The sequence below is a fragment of the Myotis brandtii genome, unplaced genomic scaffold (assembly GCF_000412655.1).
Source record: "Myotis brandtii unplaced genomic scaffold, ASM41265v1 scaffold339, whole genome shotgun sequence".
Taxonomy (NCBI): domain Eukaryota; kingdom Metazoa; phylum Chordata; class Mammalia; order Chiroptera; family Vespertilionidae; genus Myotis; species Myotis brandtii.
Genome location: NW_005363061.1, coordinates 1,693,149 through 1,700,064, shown reverse-complemented (window position 1 = coordinate 1,700,064; position 6,916 = coordinate 1,693,149). Strand labels below are relative to the sequence as shown.

Sequence of the window (6,916 nt, the reverse complement as noted above, 5' to 3'; positions counted from 1 at the left end):
TCAGGGCCCCCCCTCAGGTCCCCCTCCCCATCCCCCTCAGTGCCTGCTCACCCCACCACCACATAGAGGAACCCTCATGGTGAGGTTGCTGCCTTCCTAGACCCTGTGGCCCACGTGCCCTGGGCTTCCAGGAACCCCAGCCTCACCACGGTGCTCAGGGGGACCTGGCGCTCAGAGGGAGGCGGGCCTTCTGCAAGGTTGGAAAGCATTTCCAGAGCAGAGTCAAGCCCGGCTGGTTGCAGGCTCCATCCCCAGAGGGTGGCGTGCAGGAGGCAGCCAATCAATAGTACCCTCTCATCATTGATATTTCCTATCCCTCTCTCCCTCTCCCTTCCTCTCTCTGAAATCAACACACACACACACACACACACACACACACACACACGTATTAAAAAAAGAAAAAAGAGCAGAGTCAATCCTAGAACCCAGGTCTTTGAGTCCTGGGCAGGAGCGCGATGAGCATGTGTGAGAGCATGTGTATGTGTGTGAGAGCATGTGTGTGAGAGCTTGTGTGTGTATGTGTGGCCTGTTTGATTGTCTCTATGGGGGCACCTGGGGTCTTATGACTTGCCTTTGCTTTTCCCTCCATCTTTCTTCTGTCTGTGTGTGTCCTTTGTCTCCTTGTCTTTATCTCTGATTCTTGTCTCCCATGTGTCTGTTCTCTCCTTTCTCTGTCTGCGTCCTCTTGAGAGCATGTGTGTGAGAGCTTGTGTGTGTATGTGTGGCCTGTTTGATTGTCTCTATGGGGGCACCTGGGGTCTTATGACTTGCCTTTGCTTTTCCCTCCATCTTTCTTCTGTCTGTGTGTGTCCTTTGTCTCCTTGTCTTTATCTCTGATTCTTGTCTCCCGTGTGTCTGTCCTCTCCTTTCTCTGTCTGCCTCCTCTCTCTTTCCATCTTTGCTCAGTCACCCCCGCCCCCAAACCCCTGGCTTCTCTCGGCCTTCAATTGAAAACCCAAGTGGAATTTCCAGTTGCCTCTTTGGACAGGTGTTTCCAGTCTCCGCGTGTCCGCGACCCGCTTCTCCCCTCCGCCTTGCTCTGCATTATTGCTGAGTGCACCCCCCTCTCTCCCTCTCACCCCCTCCTCCTGCCATCAGTGGCTTTGAAGTGCTTTTACAGGAGATCTCGCGAGAAGATCCATTTCTGCGCTGCCTGGCTCTCGGTTGCCGGTGCAGTGGGCTCCTCTGGGCCTCTGGTCTGGTCCATTCGTCCCTCTCAGGGTCTCTCTGGCTCTGGCTCAGTCTTGGGCTTCCTTGCGTGTGTCTCACGTCTTGTTTCCTCCTCACCACGCCCCTCCTCAGTGTCGGATCAGTGTCCGTCTGGGTGGGAGATGTTGGCAGGGCTGTGGGCAGGGGGATCCTCAGGGCTGACAGACTGTGCTCACAGAGCTGTGTGTTCAAAAGCAAGTGGCCTCCCCCCCCCGCCCCGGGCTTTGAGCAGTATTGTTCAGCCCTCTTCCCAGGGCTGAGGGGGGTAGGGGCCCAGAGCCCCTGGGTCTGAGGTCTGGGGGGAGCCTGGATTCTAGAGCCAGGCCGTGCAGCTTTAAATCCTGGCTTTTCCACTCCCTAGCTGTGTGGCCTTGGATAAGTCACATACCCTTTTGTGCCTTGGTTCTCCCGTCTGTGAGTTGCATATAATAATTGTCCCTACCTTGTAGGGTTGCTGTGAGGATTGAGTACAAAGCACTTGAAATAGCACCGGGCACAGAGTATGTGCTATATGTCTGTAAAGAAATGACAGCCACCTGGGTGGGCAGTGTGCCTGTGGGACCCGTGCCCACAGTAAGGCTCAAGAGCGTGGAGTCAGCAGGTCAGATCTGTGTTCAAATGCCGCCTTTGCCGCTTACCAGCCGTGTGACCTGGGGAGGTCACGTCACCTCTCTGAGCTTCATGGGGGTTGGGTGGGGGCTGGCGGTGCCGCCCTCACAGGTCTGCTGCGAGGCGCAGTGAGCGGCTGCACGGAACGTGCTCAGCAGCTGGGCCTGCCACTGAGTCATGTCTTCACTCAACACACATCTGCTGAGCATGCTCGGTGCAGGGAGGTGGGGTCGGGGTAAACACACATTCACGCCACCCTCTCAGCCAGTGCGGGCCTCTGCTCCCATCGAGGGCTTGTGTGTGACCCCAGGATTTGCAGGGTTTGGGGTGGCACCCAGGGACTGTGGCCCCCTCTGACGGAGGTCCAGGCAGAGACAGAGCGGCTTCTTTTCAATGATTTGAGAATGAAAAGATGAAATTATTGGCATGACTGACTTTAAGAAGGCATTAGAGACCTGGCTCGTGTGGCTCAGTTGGTTGTGCACCCACTGAAAAGTTGCCGGTTTGATTTAAGTCAGGTCACATGCCCAGGTTTTGGGCTCGATCCCCAGTGGGTGTGTGTAGGAGGCAGCCAATCCATCCATGTCTTGCTCTCACATTGATGTTTCTCTCTCTCCCCCTCTCCCTTCCTCTCTCTCTAAAAATCAATTAAAAAAATCTTTAAAAAAGACGCGGGAAGAAGCTGCTGGAAGTTCTCCATGGAGATCTGGGGTCAGACTGTGACTCTCGTTGGGGGTTACAGGTGGGACCTTCTTAATGGCTCCACCCTGACCAGCCAAAGACACAGCTCAGGGCTCCCGTCCGGCGGTGGGGACAGACACTGGGAGTGCGGTGGTAGAAAAAGTGTCAGGTGGGGAGTCGGAGGGGGGTTCTGGCTCCCCAGGGGAGGGCGTGGGTTCTGCCCTTTTTAGCCTCAGCCTTTTAATTCTAATTACATCTCCATTAAAATACAAAGTTCCAATAAACACCCAGGATGCAGGCCATGTTGTCATGGCAACGAAAGCCTGGGAGTGGGGAGAGGGGAGCCATCCCCATCCCCTAATCCTAACTGATCAAACTGAAGGCTGCCTGGATGCTCCCTCCCTCTCTCAGGACTCTGAGCGTCTCACCCACAGCTTGGGGGTGCCCTGCCCGGAGGCTGGGTCTGCCGGGGAAGGGGGCTGGGTACGCTGGCAAAAGTCACTTTCCTTTCTTGGCCTCAGTTTCCCCACCTGCGAGTCAGGGATAACGTCAGAGGCCTCTCTTGCAGGGTCATTCTGCGGATTCAGTGAATTACTGTACAGGGTGTTAGGGAAGGGGGGGTCTGCCCTCCAAATGCACTTCCAGGTACTTGATGACGCCATGGCCTGGACCCCTCCCCATGTGGGGTCAAGGGGTCTTCTGCCCTGGACTTCTAGCCTCTGCTCCATCCCGGGAGAAGGAGCCAGAAGATGGTGTGGGAATGACCTCGCAGTCCTGTGCAGGCTCCGTTCTTCAGTCTGAGGCGTCCCTTACACGAATCCTGTGGCCATTTGACTTCCTGCTGTTCTTTCCTTTGGGGGGGGGGGGAATGGGTGTCTAAGAAAGGAGGGGGAATGCCCTCAGGGGGGTCAAAGAGCAGGGACTTCAGGAGGGGAAAAGAGAACTGGCCAGAGAAGCAGGAAGGGATGAATATATGGAGGATGTTTCGTTTCCCTTTTTGCCTGTGCTTCTAGGAAGCTCAGATGGAATAGTATTATTATTACTGTGTTACAGGAATACATGTAATTTATATTATTGTATTGCATGACTATATTACTCAACTGTAATAAATATTCATTTCAACTTTCTAGTACATCTAGCTCACTCCTCTTCCCTAAATGACTTCTGATCTTTTGTTTTACTTTTTAGGAAATCCTCTTTTAGAAAGAGCTGAGAGTATAAGTGATAAATGAACAATTGTGACAGAGAGAAAAAGAACGAGGATGGGCCGTTCTGTGCAAACCTTTCAGCTTCTACGCTGCTGGGTGATTGTGGCCTCTGGCGCCGCCGTGCCTGCGGGAGGGGAGGACGGGGTGGGAGGGAGTGATGGCATTTTGTCTGATGATTGATTTTGAGTTCTTAATGCTAAGCTGGTAAGACTGCATCTCAGCAAGAACAAGGGTGGGGCTGAAGGGCTGGTTTTGGGGGGGACTGTTCTCGAACAAGATGAGGCTCAGTTCCCAGAAGAAGATGCTCATTAACTCCTTACCAATCAGGAGAGGGCAGAGCTTGGAATTTGCAATCAGGTGGGGCCAGGAGTTGAGTTCTGAGTCTGGCCTGGCTCTTGAAAGCATCCCTTGCGATCTCCAGCTCATTTCCTTGCTACCGTGACCTTGGTACTGTGGATGGCAGGGCGGTGACACAAGTAAGCAATAACCTATTGTGGTGTCAAAGGTCTGAGGGTTTTGAGATCTGTTTGTTACCGCAGCATAACCTATCATATCCTGACTAATACACCTCCCAGTTCCCTTTGTGACAGTCCCCCCTGGACCCCCCAGGATGTCAGGCTGGGGCTCTGGGATGACCTGTGTCATGCGAGGGGCAGAATCGGAGGAAGACCAAGGAGGAGCAGGCTTTGCTATGGCTTCGGGGTCCGGTGTCTGCTCAGTTGTGAGAACCCCAGCCCCCTGAAGGTTCAGGCTTCAAGAATGCAGAGGCTCACCTGGCCAGTGTGGCTCAGTGGTAGAGCGTCAACTTAGGAACTAAGAGGTCACAGTTCAATTCCTGTCAGGGCACATGCCCGGGTTTCGGGCTTGATCCCCAGTAGGGGGCAGGCAGGAGGCAGCCGGTCAATGATGTTTCTCTCTCACTGATATTTCTATCTCTTTATCCCTCTCCCTTTCTCTGTCTCTAAAAATCAATAATAATAATAAAAAAGAATGCAGAGGCTCAAGAAGCCTGGGCCTCTGCCCCTCTGCTTTCGTGGCCAGGAGCTGGGGCTTGAGGCCTATGGGGTGTGCTGAGCTGTTGACCTGGCCCCTGGCGCTGCCTCAACCACAGAGGAGGAAATCCGAGGCTCCTGAGATGGCTTGGGGGGTGGGGGAGGGGACTTAGAGAGGAACAGGTCAGAGGCTGGGGTTCTTCACTCCAAACAGGCGCAGCTGAGGTGCAGGGGACACTTCCAGGCCCCCGAGCCCCTAACGGTTTATCCCGAGAGGCTGCGTCTGGGTGAGGAGCCCAGGACAGGAGTCAGGATGTGGCCAGAGGGGGATCGCAGGGTCTCCCAGTGGAAAGCAGAGTTGGGAACTGCACCCACAGCTCCCTCCAGGATCCCCAAGGGGGCTGGTTCAGTTCATCCCACCCAGCTGGTCTGACCCAGCCCGTACTCCCTGGTCCTCCGCGGTGCCTGGCCCTGTGCTGGGCTTGGCAAAGAGACACAGAGCAGAACCATCTCTCCACACCAGCATGGAGGTGTCTGGTGAGGGGGACAGCCAGCCAGCAGTGCCTGGTGATTTGGTGCGACAGGGCTGGCAGGCCAGAGGGAGAGGAGCGGGTGCTGGTGGAGGCCTTCTGACCCTGGGGGCAGGGCTGACTATGCATTTGTGGAGCCCAATGCAAAATAAAAATGCGGGGCCCCTTGTTTCAAAAATTATTGCCATGCTGAGAGCAGAGCATAAAGCAAGCAGGAGGCCCTCTGAGTGTGGGTGGGTCGGGAGAGCCCTGTGGGACTGTCCCCAGGGCACGGGGAGGGTCCACAGCTTGGGCATTTCCCAAGCCACCTTCCTCCCACCCAGTTAGCACGGGGGCTCCCAGCACAGACTGGAGCCAGACGGCCTGGCGCAGACCCGGCTGGGACCAGGGCCCAGAGACTCTGCCTGTGCCTCAGTTTCCCCATTTGCAAAATGAAAAGAATAATGACACTCACTTCCTGTCCTTGGAGCCTCAGTTTCTTCTTTTGCAAGGTGCGGACGGAACTACCGTGAGGTTAGAGTTAAGCTGGATAAAGTGCTCGACAGGAGAAGACCCTCAAGACAGGACCACATGGTTATGATGCCCTCGTGCCCGACTCTGGCTGCATGTGTGAGCCGGGCCCTGGAAGCACCAGCAGGTCTTCCCTCTGCCCCTCGCCGCCTCCCCCGGCTGCCTCCTCACCCTCAGCCCAGCACCGCTGTCTCAAAGCCAAAGTGTGACGGAGGGACCCCCTGCAGGGACAGTAGAGGGCACACACGGTCCCAGAGGACAATGGGACCCTGGCTCCCCTCCCCTCCCTGAAGCAGGAAAGAATATCCCCCCGCCCTCTCGGGAGCTATTGAGCAGTTCCTCCGACTCCAGCTCAAAGCTCCTGGGAGAGCGGGATTAATTAAAGATGTAATTAAATTAGGAATGGTTCATTATTTAAAGGCCAGCATCCTCCAGCAGGTGAGGCAGTGGAGGAGGGGCGGCAGGGCCATCTTCCTGCCAGGGGCCCAAATATCTTCTCCTGAGGGGTGTGTGTGGCCACGATGGGGGCCATGGGTCCGGGAGAGGGACCCGGCCCTCCCCACGGCCCCCTCTCAGAAGGACACCCCACAGCCTCGGGCGGCTCCAGGATGCCCACTGTCTCCCTGGCCAACCGTGTCCACGGCCCTTTCTCTCTCAGCCTCAGTTTTCTCATCTGCAAAATGGGAGCAAGTAGGGCAGGAAGAGCATACACACTTGTCTTTAGGCTGCTTTAGGCAGCACCTGTCTAAGAACTTGGGGACTTCTCTGAACACCCCCAAGGTGTCCATATGCACCCCTCCCCCAGTCCTAGGATATTTAGCCATGCATTTAAACATTTTTTTGGTTTATTGATATTTTGAGAGACAGAGGAAGGGAGGAGAGGGAGAGGGAGAGAGAGAGAGAGAAAGAGATTTGTTCTTTCACTTATTCATGCATTTATTGGTTGCTTCTTGTGTGTGCCCTGAGGAGGTCAAATGCACAACCTTGGCAGATTGGGATGACGCTCTAATCCACTGAGCCACCCAGACAGGGCTGCTAGCCATGCATTTTTTGGCTCAGCTCATTCATACAGAAGGGAAGGGACCAAAGGGAATGGATTGACAGGCTCTGTGCCAGCTGCGGGGGATACTGAGATGAGTGTGGTCCTTCCTGCCCTGCCATGTCCTGTGGGGGAGAC

At 55.2% G+C, this 6,916-nt stretch overlaps 1 protein-coding gene across 1 annotated transcript in view; it reads right to left on the bottom strand.

The window, feature by feature from the left end:
* The window catches only part of RPS19BP1 (ribosomal protein S19 binding protein 1), a gene marked incomplete at its 5' end in the record, with an annotated part of 27,642 nt that overhangs the window by 10,476 nt on the left and 10,250 nt on the right, over window positions 1–6,916 (bottom strand). The gene's annotated exons all lie outside the window — the stretch shown is intronic.